Source organism: Hemiscyllium ocellatum, chromosome 26, assembly GCF_020745735.1.
Source record: "Hemiscyllium ocellatum isolate sHemOce1 chromosome 26, sHemOce1.pat.X.cur, whole genome shotgun sequence".
Taxonomy (NCBI): Eukaryota; Metazoa; Chordata; class Chondrichthyes; order Orectolobiformes; family Hemiscylliidae; genus Hemiscyllium; species Hemiscyllium ocellatum.
In genome coordinates this window covers 56,801,949-56,814,865 of record NC_083426.1, presented here as the reverse complement: position 1 = coordinate 56,814,865, position 12,917 = coordinate 56,801,949, and the positions used below count along the sequence as shown (strand labels likewise).

General features: G+C 47.0%; 1 non-coding gene across 1 annotated transcript; it reads left to right on the top strand.

The window, feature by feature from the left end:
- The first annotated feature begins 10,992 nt into the window (after positions 1 to 10,992).
- On the top strand, positions 10,993 to 11,064 carry trnae-cuc (transfer RNA glutamic acid (anticodon CUC)). Its single transcript has one exon. It is a non-coding gene; the product is annotated as a tRNA-Glu (tRNA).
- The last annotated feature ends 1,853 nt before the right edge of the window (positions 11,065 to 12,917 follow it).

The window sequence follows — 12,917 nt, the reverse complement described above, 5'->3', positions numbered from 1 at the left end:
CATCACTTGTCCCGGTTCATTACCGAGTTCCAAATCCAATATGGCCTCCCCTCTGGTTGGACAATCTACATACTGAGTTAGAAAAGTTTCCTGGACACATTGCACAAACACCGCCCCATCCAATCTACTTGATCTAAAGAGCTTCCAATCAATATTTGGGAAGTTGAAGTCGCCCATGACTACGACCCTGTGACTTCTGCACCTTTCCAAAATCTGTTTCCCAATCTGTTTCTCCACATCTCTGCTGCTATTGGGGGGCCTATAGTAAACACCCAACAAGGTGACTGCACCTTTCCTATTTCTGTCTTCAGCCCATACTACCTCCAAAGGCAGATCCCCCTCAAACTTCCTTTCTGCAGCCGTTATACCATTTCTAATTAGCAATGCCACCCCCCCTCCTTTTTTTACCACCCTCCCTAATCTTACTGAAACATCTGTAACCAGGAACCTCCAACAACCATTCCTGTCCCTCATCTTTCCACGTTTCCGTGATGGCCACAACATCGTAGTCCCAGGTACCGATCCACGCCTTAAGTTCACCCACCTTATTTCTGATACTCCTTGCGTTGAAGTATACGCACTTGAGCCCATCTCTGTGTCCGCAAGTATTCCCTGTCAGTGCTACCTTCTCCACAGCCTCCCTACATTCTTGGACATCCTGACAAACAGCTAGCTTACTTGCTGGACTACAAGTCCAGATCTCATCCCTCTGCCAAATTAGTTTAAACGCCCCCAAAGAGTGCTAGCAAACCTACCCCCCCAGGATATTGGTGCCCTTCTGGTTCAGGTGCAACCCGTCCTGTTTGTACAGGTCCCACCTTCCCCAGAATGCAGTCCAATTGTCCAAATACCTGAAGCCCTCCCTCCTACACCATCCTTGCAGCCACTTGTTCAACTGCACTCTCTCCCTATTCCTTGCCTCACTGTCACGTGGCACAGGCAACAACCCAGAGATGACAACTCTGTCTGTCCTAGCTTTTAGCTTCCAGCCGAACTCCCTGAGCTCTTGAATAACCTCCCCACACCTCTTCCTACCTATGTCGTTGGTGCCAATGTGTACCACGACTTCTGGCTGCACACCCTCCCCCTTAAGGATTCTGAAGACATGGTCCGAGATGTCTCGGACCCTGGCACCCGGGAGGCAACAAACCATCCGAGAGTCTCGCCCATGTCCACAGAACCGCCTGTCCGTCCCTCTAACTAGAGAGTCTCCTATAACTAGCGCTCTCCTCCTCTCCCCCTTTCCCTTCTGAGTCTCAGATTAGATCAGATTAGATTACTTACAGTGTGGAAACAGGCCCTTCGACCCAACAAGTCCACACCGACCCGCCGATGCGCCACCCATCCATACCCCTACCCCTACATTTACCCCTTACCTAATACTACGGGCAATTTAGCATGGCCAATTCACCTGACCCGCACATCTTTGGACTGTGAGAGGAAACCGGAGCACCTGGGGGAAACCCACGCAGACACGGGGAGAACATGCAAACTCCACACAGTAGTCGCCTGAGTCGGGAATTGACCCGGGTCTCTGGCGCTGTGAGGCAGCAGTGCTAACCATTGTGCCACCGTGCCGCCCACCAACAGCCCACCCGTGAACAGCCGGGATCACCAACCTCTCTAAACTGGGAATCACAGTGTGAACAGCTCGGATAGTCAGCCTCCCTATACTGGGAATCTCCGTATGAACAGCCCGGATGGTCAGCCTCTCTAAACTGGGAATTTTGGTGTAAACAGTTGGGTTGGACTGCCTCTTGACTGGCAATCCCGGTGTGAACAGCTGGGATGTCATGCTTTCTAAACTGGGAATCTCACTGAGAACAGCCGGAATGGTCAGCCTCTGTAAACTGGGAATCTCACTATGAACAGCGGGATGGTCAGCCTCTGTAAACTGGGATTCTTGGTGTGAACAGTCAGGATGCTACAGCTCTCCAAACTGGGAATCTTGATGCGAACAGGCAAGATGGAAAACGTCTCTAAACTGGGAATCACAGTGTGAACAGCCGGGGTGGTCAGCCTCTTTAAACTGGGAATCTTGGTGTTAACAGTTGGGTTGGACCGCCTCTGGACTGGCAATCCCGGTGTGAACAGCTGGGATGTCATGCTTTCTAAACTGGGATTCTCGGTGTGAGCAGCCAGGATGGTCAGCCTTTCTAAACTGGGAATTTCAGTGGGTATGGCTGGGATGGTCAGCCTCTCTAAACTGGGAATTTCAGTGTGAACACCCGGGATGGTCAGCCTCTCTAAACTGGGAATTTCAGTGGGTATGGCTGGGATGGTCACCTTCTCGAAAATGGGAAGCTCACTGTGAACATGCAGAACACCCCAACTCTATAAACTGGGAATTTCACTGAGAAAAGCTGGAGTGGTCAGCCTCTCTAAACTGGGAATCTCCGTGTGATCAGCTGGAATGATCCAACTGTCTAAACTGGAAATCTCAGTTTGAACAGCCAGGGTGATCCACCTCACTAAACTGGGAATCTTGGTGTGAATATGCGGGATGTCACGACCTCCAAACAGGGAATCTCGGTGTGAACAGCCGGGATGGTCAGCCTGTGTAAACTGGGAATTTTGGTGTTAACAGTTGGGTTGGACCACCTCTGGACTGGCAATTCTGGTGTGAACAGCTGGGATGTCATGCTTTCTAAACTGGGATACTCGGTGTGAACAGCTGGGATGGTCAGCCTCTGTAAACTAGAAATCTTTGTGTGAACAGACGGGATACTACAGCTCTCAAAACTGGGAATCTCAGTGTGAACACTCGGAATGGTCCAGGTTTCCAAATTGTGAATTTCGGGTGTGAATAGCTGGGATGCTCCAGCTCTCTATCCTGGGAATCTCGTAGTGAATAGTTGGCAGACAGAGGACTTACAACTACCACCTTTGCAACTTTACAGTGGGTGACAGGGGGGTGTGAGTGGGGTGAGCAGGAGATAAATGAACTGTGGGGGAAGACTTTTAGTGGAAGATGTTGACAGAGAACATGGGGATTGATGTAAGAAGGTGTATATTGATGGAGCGAGGGAGATTTTGGAGGAGGGAGAATTTGATATTGATGGATTGGGAAGGATGTTGGAGAAGGTGCTTATTGTTGGAGGATTGAGGCTGTTGGTGGAGGTAGAATTATAGTCAAATAAGCGAGAGTGTTGATTGAGAACGTCCTCCCCTCCCTACTCTGCCTCGCCATTTATGGGCGCTCCCCCAATTCTAGCCACACCATGTGACGGCCGCTCACATTGATATTCTAACTCCAGTATGTTGGCCACCACTCAAAGTTACCGAGGAGGGTAGAGCAGCAACTAGGAATGTCTGGCTGTGTAGTGTGTGGTTACAGCCCAGGGAGAGGGGCACAGACCACATCACAGATCACATCTGGGATGCTCCAGCTATTCACACCTCTAGTCCGTCATGAGGTGGCACGGTGGCTCTGTGGTTAGCACTGCTGTCTCACAGCACCAGTGCCCCAGGTTTGATTCCAGTCTCAGGTGATTGTCTGTGTGGAGTTTGTACATTCTCCCCGTGTCTGCATGGGTTTTCTGCGGGTGCTCGGATTTTCTCCCACAGTCCAAAGATGTGCAGGAGAGGTAAATTGGCCATGCTAAATTGCCCCAGACGTTAGGTGTATTAGTCAGAGGAAAATGTGTCTGGGTGGGTTACTCATTAGACGGTTGGTGTGGGCTTGGATCGAAGGGCCTGTTTCCAAGCTGTAGGGAATCTAATCTAATCATACCTGAAAGTCTCAGGGGAGCAGACCACAATGGAAGACATGGCAGCACAGTCAGTCAGAGACTGGGTTTTCCTATTATGGTTTTCAATGGATTGTCCTTTCATTGATCATTTTGAATGTTTGATTGAAATGTTTATTTACAGTCAGACATTTCAGTAACTTTATCCAATCTTGGTGAGTTCTTTCCTCATTCCCATGAAATTGACTTTGTTTTAGTTTTGGATTATTGTTTGTTTGGAATTCAAACTTCATATTCCCCAAATTCCTTGTTATCAACATTTTCCGTCGACTTTTTTCCCTCTGACATTACTCATTCACACAATGCAGGATCAAAGACAGATGTATCCTTCATGTGTTCTTCTGAGAAACACTGATAAAAAATATAAAGACATTTATCTGCACGAGCACTGATGCTTGTGTGATTTCCTCAGAATATATGAAGTTTGAAGATCTCAACAGTTACCTCAGTGACTTAGCCATTATTTCCATTAATTTAGTGCTCTGAAGTTCACATTTCATTCCAACTGTTAACTGTTTCTCGGTCCACAGATATTGTCAGACCTGCTGAGTTCCTACAGAATGTCATGTTTGTCTTTTCCAAAAACTGCTCTGACATCAAAATGCTGTTCTGAGGCCTACAACCCGTTCCCTCGCTCTGTCTTTCATTAATTCTGATTCCATGTCGAGATTTAATTGGTCAAATCCTTTCTCACCATCACTTTTATGTTACTCTGTGTTACACGGTTATATCTCTTGCTTTCCCATTGTGTCTGTCTGCCTGCATGTTTGTGTACCCTGGATTACTGACGTCCATCCTTGATCAACCTGTTACCCTGTCTCCCTGATAGTGATATAAATCATTTACCTCTCCCAGTATCATTGTCCATTTTATTGCAAATGGTTTACTCATTCAAACAAAGAATTTTAAATTATTTTTAACAATTATATTCTGTCTTCAACTTATTTGTTGATGGACAAATTTAAGTTACAACCTGCATTTTAGTCTATCTTTAACCATGTCACTACACCGTTTTGATGCTTCAAACATTCTCTTTTCATTGAATCCAAACAGTGCAGGAGGAGGCCATTTAGCCCATCCAGTCTGCACTGACGCTCGAAAGAGTATCCCACCCATCGTATCTCTGTCACCAAACCATGGCTCATCCACCTAACATGCACATCCCTGTAGGAAACCTGAGAACCTGGCAGAGACATATACAAATTCTGAGAGAATGTGCAAACTCCTCAAGAGAAAGTGGCCCAACGCTGGAATCGAACCAAGGTCCTTAATGCTGAGAAGCAACAGCGCTCATCATTGAATCACCGTGCTGCCCTTTTGTCTTTGGATTCTCCCTTTACCTGAAGACTGTCCCATTTCAATTTAAAATCTTGTTCATTAACCCAGTTCTACGACTGGCCAGCTCACTGGTCCCAGTGTGGTTCCTGTCGTTCCCATCCCAATGGAAGAGCTCACTCTTCCCTGAGTACTGTTGCCAGTGCCCCATCAACTTGAACGACTTATCCCTACATGACTATGCGACTGAGCCTGGAATCGTCCTGTGCTTTGCACATGACCCACAGTATCACAGCTTGTGTTATTACTGATTGAGTGGGTTCAGATGTTGTCATTGCCTGCGTCTCTTGCTCCTGCAGTAACATTGGGAGATCTTGATTCAGCAGAATTCTCCAATTCAGAGAGAGCGAGGATTAGATCAGATTAGATTAGATTACTTACAGTGTGGAAACAGGCCCTTCGGCCCAACAAGTCCACACCGATCCGCCGAAGTGCAACCCAACCATACCCCTACATTTACTCCTTACCTAAAACTAAAGGCAATTTAGCATGGCCAATTCATCTGACCCGCACATCTTTGGACTATGGGAGGAAACCGGAGCACCCAGAAGAAACCCACGCAGACGCGGGGAGAACGTACAAACTCCACACAGTCAGTTGCCTGAGGCGGGAATTGAGCCCGTGTCTCTGGAGCTGTGAGGCAGCAGTGCTAACCACCGTGCTGCCCACAAAGAGAGAGAGTTGAGGTAGCACAGACAAGCGATGAAGATTGGGATCTTCTAGATCTTAGTGGGAGTCGGAGCTATTCTGTATGGTAATTCTCACTGCGAGGGTCTAATTGCTGTCTCTGTCTCCTGCAGTTACTCGGGGATTTCCTGACTCAGCAGAATTATCCACTTCTGTTTTGTCCATCACCTCACTGAATGTGATTGGCCATCCAGAGAGACAATGCAGAGTGAGATCTAGAAACTTTAATCAAACTTACAGTGAGGCCAGATCACTCACAGTGAACAGAATCCAGAGGTAAGGCAGCACAGGCCAGGACTGATGATGGAAATGCTGTCACATGCTTTCTTTGTCAGGCTCAGTACACCAGAGGTTAAGCAGCTCTCTCGTGATAGGGTGGACATGCAGCATTCAATTGTTCTTTTTTTTGTCTAGTTATCTTCAAATCTGTGCTTACATTGTATATGTCTGTATCTCTAGAGTGCACTGACTCCTGCAATAGTACTTATTTGTGTCTTTGCATCACTTCCAACACACCTCCCTATTTCTGTAACAGCTAAGAGTCCCAAGATCCTCTTTGTCTCTGTAAAACGCTCCAAGCACGACAACCTGCCCTGTCTCTATGGCCTCCAGTCCCAACAGTCCTATCTCTGTAAGCTGTTTCCATTTCCGCAACACTGTCTTCCTGAAATCTTCTACAGCAACTAGTATTGTCACTATGTCTGCTTCTCCAGTCCCAACAGCCGTCTCTGTGCCTCAAACTTCAGTTTGTTCCTGGCCATGCCCTATCCCTATTGTTTTCTACTGGCAGTAAACTATTCTTATCTTGTGTGACTACCCTCAACCCGATAACACTTCCTTGGTCTGTAATCTGATCTAGTATTTACAATCATACCAACCGTGCTACCTCTGAAACCCCACCTATCTCTGGCTGGACCCAGCCACTACAACACCTCCTTTCTGTATAATCTCCAACTCCTGTAACGTTTGCTTTCTGAAAATCACCTCCAGTTCATCCAGCCTCAGTCTTGAAGCACATTAAGGTAGCTACATCTTGGGACCTGATGAGGCGAAGCAAGGGAAGAAATTACGGGACTGATGATGGAGATGTCTGTATCATTGACAGCCACAGTTTGAAGTGCCCAAAGGTTGGAGGGTGAATAATGTTTATGCCGTTATTTTGTGGCTGCAGGAGATACTAAGGAACTGCAGACCAGTGACCCAAACCTCCATGGTGATACGTTGTTAGTGGGGATTCTCAGAGACAGGATCCACCTAGATTGGAATGTTTAAATTATAAGGGGAGGTTGGATAGGCTGGGACTTTTCCTCCATGTGCACTGCAGACGGAGAGGGGACCTCAGAGAGGTATATAAAGTCATGAGAGGCATAAATGAGGCAGATAGTGCATAGCTTTTCCCTATGGTAGGGGAGACTAAAACTAGAGGGCAGAGGTTTCAGGTGAGAACAGAGAGATCAAAAGGAGCCAAAAGGTCTAAGTGTCAATACTGGGCTGCCAGAGGGAGTGGTGGAAGTGAGTACTATTTTGTCATTTCAGAAACTTTTGATAGGTACACGAATGGGATTAGTATGGAGAAATATGGATCAAAGTTGGAAATAATAATTCTGGGAAGTGTAAAAGTAGACAAGTCCCCTGGGCTGTATGGAATTTGTCGCAGGATTATCTGGGAAGCCCAGGCAGGGGTTTGTAGAGCCTTTGGCTTTGATCTTTACATTGTCATTGTCTACAGCAATAGTGTCAGAAGCTGGAATAGAGCAAATACTGTCCCCTTGTTCAAGAAGGGTTGTACATCCGACCCTGGAAATTATAGACCTATGAGCCTGAGTTCAGCTGTGGGTAAAGCGTTAGAAAGGGTGATAGGATTTATAATCATCGAGAAAGGAATAAGTTAATTAGGGTTAGTCAGCACAGATTTTTGAAGGGTAGCCCGTCTCTCTCAAGCCTTATTGAGTTCTTTGAGATGGTCACAAAACAGGGAGATGAGGGTTGATGTGGTGTATATAGAATTCAGTAAGGTGTTTGATAAGGTTCTCCAAGGTAGGCTATTGCACAAAATACAGTGGCATGTGTTTGAGCGTTATTTTGAAGTTTGGATCAGAAATTGGCTAGCTGTGGTGGTAGATGGGAAATATTCATCCTGGAGTTCAGTTATGAATAGGATCTGTTTTTGGTCCACTGTTGTTTGTCATTTTTATAAATGGCCTGGATGAGAGCATAGCAGGATAGGTTCATAAATTTGCAGATGACACTAAGGTAGGCCGAGTTGTGGATAGTGCTGACGGACACCGTAGATTACAAAGAGACATAGATAATCTGCAGTGCTAGGTTGAGAGGTGTCAAATCGAATTTAATATGGAAAAGTGTGAGGTGATTCACTTTGGAAGGAGAAACAGGAATGCAGAGTACTGGGTTAAGATTCCAAAAGACAATGCTGGAATATCTCAGCAGATCTGGCAGCATCTGTCAGGAGAGAAAGGGGCTGACGTTTCGAGTTTACCTGACCCTTTGTCAAAGCCAAAGTAAAAGGGAGAAACAGGGAGGTATTTATACTAGGCCGGAAGAATGTGAGACATGGCTCCAAAAGCAAAGGTAGCAAAACAGACGTGATAATAACAGTGCACAGAGAGATTATAGGAAGATTAAGCGCTGTGAATGACCAACGCTGAAGTCAGTGCTTTGTGACAAATTATGTAGAGGATGGGTGAAGCAGAGGCAAAATGGAAAATAGGGGAGAAGGGTAGCAAAGGGGGAAGAGGTGAGGAAAAAGGTGGCGAGAGTGGGGAGCGAGAGAAAGAGACAATCAAGAAATAAGAGGTAGAAAACAGTGAAAAAAAATTACAAAAATGATAAATAAAATAAATGAAATAAAATTACGGAGTAGAATGAAAACAGAGGGGTCGAGATGGGATAATCATCTGAAGTTGTTGAATTCAGCGTTGAGACTGACAGGCTGTAATGTGCCAAGTCGGAAGATGAGATACTGTTCCTCCAGTTTGCATTGAGCTTCACTGGAACATTGCAGCAGACCAAGGACAGACATGTGGGTATGGGAGCAGGATTGTGTGTTGAAGTGGCAAGCCACGGGAACGTCCGGGATCTGATTGCGTACAGACCAAATGTGCTCAGCAAAGCGATCACCCAGTCGGCGTTTTGTCTCTCCGATATAGAGGAGACCACATTGGGAGCAATGAATGCAATAGACCAAATTGAAAGAGGTACAAGTGAAACGCTGCTTAATCTGAAATGAGTGTTTGGGCCTTGGATGGTGATCATGGCAGAGGTAAAGGGGTAGGTGTTGCATCTTCTGCAATTGCATGGGACGGTGCCGTGTGTTATGGGAGAGGTGTTAAGTGTGATGGAGGAGTGGAATTGGTTGTCCCGGAGGAATGCAGACAGGGAGAGGGAACGGAAGATGTGTTTAGTAGTGGCGTCATGTTGGCGTTGGTGAGCATGGAAGAGGTTAAGATTCTTGGCAGTGTAGATAACCAGAGAGATCTCCATGTCCACGTAGATAGATCACTGAAAATTGCTACCCAGGTTGATAGGGCTGTTAACAAGACATATGGTGATTAGCTTTTATTAGTAGAGGGATTTGATTTTTGCCATCATGAGATCATGCTACAGCTATACAAAACCCTGGTGCAGCCACATTTGAAGTATTGCATATAGTTCTGGATGCTACATTGTAGGACGGATGTGGAAACTTTGGAATGGGCTCAGAGGAACTTAACTAGGATGTTGCCTGGTATGGAGGGAAGGTCTTATGAGGAAAGGCTGAGGGACTTGAGGCTGTTTTCTTCGGAGAGAAGAAGGTTGAGAGGTGACTTAATTGAGACATGTAAGTTTATCTGAGTATTAGATTGGTTGGACAGTGAAAGTCTTTTTCCTTGGATGATGATGGCGAGCACAAGGGGAAATAGCTTTCAACTGAGGAGTGAGTGATACAGGTCAGATGTCAGAATTAGTTTTTATTTTACTCAGCGAGTAGTAGGAGCGTGGAACCCACTGCCTGTAGCAGGAGTAGACTCGCCCACTTTAAGGACATTTAAATAGTCATTGGATAGCTATATGGAGAAGAATGGAATAATGTCAGTCAGATGGTTTCAGATTGGTTCCACAGTTCAGTGCAACATCAAGGACCGAAGGACCTGTACTGCGTTGTAATGGAGTCATAGAATCAGAGAGATGTAAATGTAGGCAAACGGACCGAGTTTAAATTGTGAAAAATGAACGGCACAGGCAAGTTGGGCTGAAGGGGCTCTTTTTGTGTTGTAGACATCTGTGATTCTTGGACTCTATACCTTGCTATCCCTCAGCTACTCATTCTATCCCAGGCATCTCCTCCAGACTCATACATCTGTCCTAACTCAGTAACCTCCTCCAGCCCTATAGATATCTCATCAAATGTAACCATCCTCCCTACCTCATGAATTTCTCCAGCCATTACAATACTCAATTTCATTCCTCCATTCGATATGAACCTCCCGATCTCTTGTCCCTCTTCCATACCCCACAACCTTCTGGTAACTTTAAATTCTTTCAGACGCTAGCAACCTTTCTGCCTGTGCACTTTCCATTTTTCGTACAGCCCTCTGCATGAACGTCACAGTGTCCAGTCCAAGCATTCTCCCTAATACTCCTCCCGGACAACCCGCTCTGTATCTGTAAACTAATCCTATCCCCACAACACTCCCTAATGTTGTAACTTATTTGTTGCATTCTTTCCTTGACCTCCCTGTGTCTGTAAACTCCTCCAAGCCTTACAACCCTCTTAATCTCTGTCGAGGCTGGAGGAAGTTACCCAAAACTGAAACCTGCTCAAGACCTTACAACCCTCCTTGTCTCTGCTCCTCCTCCAGCCTCCACACCTTTCATTACTTCTGTAGATTTGCCCAGTCCCTTCCATAGTCGCTGCCTCCTCACAATCCTACAACCTTGCCCACTCCTGTAGCCCCTTCCAGCACAAAGCTGAAAATGTGTTGCTGGTTAAAGCACAGCAGGTTAGGCAGCATCCAAGGAACAGGAAATTCAACGTTTCGGGCCAGAGCCCTTCATCAGGAATGAGGAGAGGGTGCCAGGCAGGCTAAGATAAAAGGTAGGGAGGAGGGACTTGGGGGAGGGGCGATGGAGATGTGATAGGTGGAAGGAGGTCAAGGTGAGGGTGATAGGCCGGAGTGGGGTGGGGGCGGAGAGGTCAGGAAGAGGATTGCAGGATTTGGTCTCCCTGGTGGTCTAGTGGTTAGGATTCGGCGCTCTCACTGCCGCGGCCCGGGTTCGATTCCCGGTCAGGGAAGCGGTTTTCAGCAGGTCTATGGGCTGTCCATTCTTCTTAAATGCGCTGGACAGTTATTTAACCTGCAATCCTCTTCCTGACCTCTCCGCCCCCACCCCACTCCGGCCTATCACACTCACCTTGACCTCCTTCCACCAATCACATCTCCATCGCCCCTCCCCCAAGTCCCTCCTCCCTACCTTTTATTTTAGCCTGCCTGGCACCCTCTCCTCATTCCTGGTGAACGGCTCCGGCCCGAAACGTCGAATTTCCTGTTCCTTGGATGCTGCCTAACCTGCTGTGCTTTAACCAGCAACACATTTTCAGCTCTACTCTCCAGCATCTGCAGACCTCACTTTTTACTCGAAGATTTTAACCTACTGCGAATCCTCTTGCAAGGATGCCTTCCTTGAAGAAGCTCTCTCCCTCCCTCTACAAGGATTTCAGTGAGTCTCTCTCTTACTGCACCCCCCAGGTCATCTCCTCTGCACAGAAGCTCTTCAGCCACGTTCTCAAACAGACCCGCTACCACAGCTACATCTCCTTTCTCAGCACCTGCCTACGGAACCGACTGATCCCACACGGACTACATTCCATCCAACAAAATTTGGACCCAACCAGGACAACCTGTACCTACAACAAATCCGAAGCCTCCAGCAACAGACCTCCCTCCGGATCCTCCGCTCCACCCTTGCAGCCATGCGTCGCTACCTACATTCCCTGCAATCAGCCCTACGCCAGCTCAGGACCACACTCTCACAGATCTGCAAAGGACCTCTACTGTTCTTCATCTACAGAAGAATCCACAACCTGCAATCCTCTTCCTGACCTCTCCGCCCCCACCCCACTCCGGCCTATCACCCTCACCTTGACCTCCTTCCACCAATCACATCTCCATCGCCCCTCCCCCAAGTCCCTCCTCCCTACTTTTTATCTTAGCCTGCCTGGCACCCTCTCCTCATTCCTGATGAAGGGCTCTGGCCCGAAACGTTGAATTTCCTGTTCCTTGGATGCTGCCTAACCTGCTGTGCTTTAACCAGCAACACATTTTCAGCTCTGATCTCCAGCATCTGCAGACATCACTTTTTACTCTTCCAGCACAAAGTTAACAATCACACAACACCGGGTTGTAGTCCAACAGGTTAGTTTCTGTGAGTGTGATGAGGAACAAGCCTATGAGAGGGTGCATGTGTGGGTGTGAGTGTTGGAGGTGTGTGCATGTGATTATGTGAGAAAGCATGTATGTGAGAGAGGGACCGGGAAAACCCCCAGTCAGTAATCAGGGCCATTCGGCCTCGGAACTTCGGCTGACTATTTTCCAAACTGGACTTCGGAACAGGCAACAACGCAAAGTGGCCGAACAGAGGGTGATAGCCAAGTTCAATACCCATGAGGATAGCCTCAAGTAGGACCTTGGGTTCATATCACACTACAGGCGGTTGCACTGAACAATACATTCTTTCACACACACACATACATGCACGTGCGCGCACACACACACTTACACTCACACTCTCTCTCTATCTTACAAAGTCACGCACACTCTCTCTCTGACACAAGCTCTGTCGCAAATACCCACACCCACGCAAGCACCCTCTCCCAGGCTTATGACAAGATGGCGCAACATTGAGGGCCGAAGGGCCTGTACTGCGCTGTTATGTTCTATGCTGTATCATAATCCCACACACACTTTATCAAGCTAACACACATGCAAACACAAACTCTCTGCGTGTACTCACATGCACATGCTTACATGGACACACTAACTCTGTCTCTCTTTCCTGCACACACACAGATTTATGAGGCGAATTTGTATTTGCAGAATTATATTTGCAGATAGATTCTATTTTTCTCAAAAAATGCACAGTTTGCAA